Below are 424 nucleotides of genomic sequence, written 5' to 3'. Positions count from 1 at the left end.
CGGGCCCGCGCCCGGCCCCTCCGGGAGCCTCTCCCAGCGAGTTAGCTAAATCCAACCGGACGTGGACTCAGGCATGTTCCACGTTTCGTTTTTTAAATCTCTGTAGGACTAGTCCGTAAACTCTAGATTTCAGATCTCTTCTGAAGGAAGTCTGAAGAGAAGCCAACAGGTAAACGCTTCTGATTGTGAGCCCCTCAAGCTCTGTGTTTCTGTGCTTTTCACACGAAGATGCGTCCAGGACACGAAAACTAGTTTAAGGATAGAAAAGCTTTAAGTACAGATTAGCACAAACATGGGACCCTGTGTCTGCTTTGGTACCAAAGAATGATTAAAATTTTTACAGTGTTTAATTCAGAGCATACAATTATGAAGAAAACCATAAAATGTATGCAGAGAATTTATACAGTGATTTAGGTGCATGTCT

Source organism: Crocuta crocuta, unplaced genomic scaffold (assembly GCF_008692635.1).
Source record: "Crocuta crocuta isolate KB4526 unplaced genomic scaffold, BGI_CrCroc_1.0 scaffold20, whole genome shotgun sequence".
Classification (NCBI taxonomy): Eukaryota; Metazoa; Chordata; class Mammalia; order Carnivora; family Hyaenidae; genus Crocuta; species Crocuta crocuta.
This window is presented reverse-complemented; position numbering follows the sequence as displayed.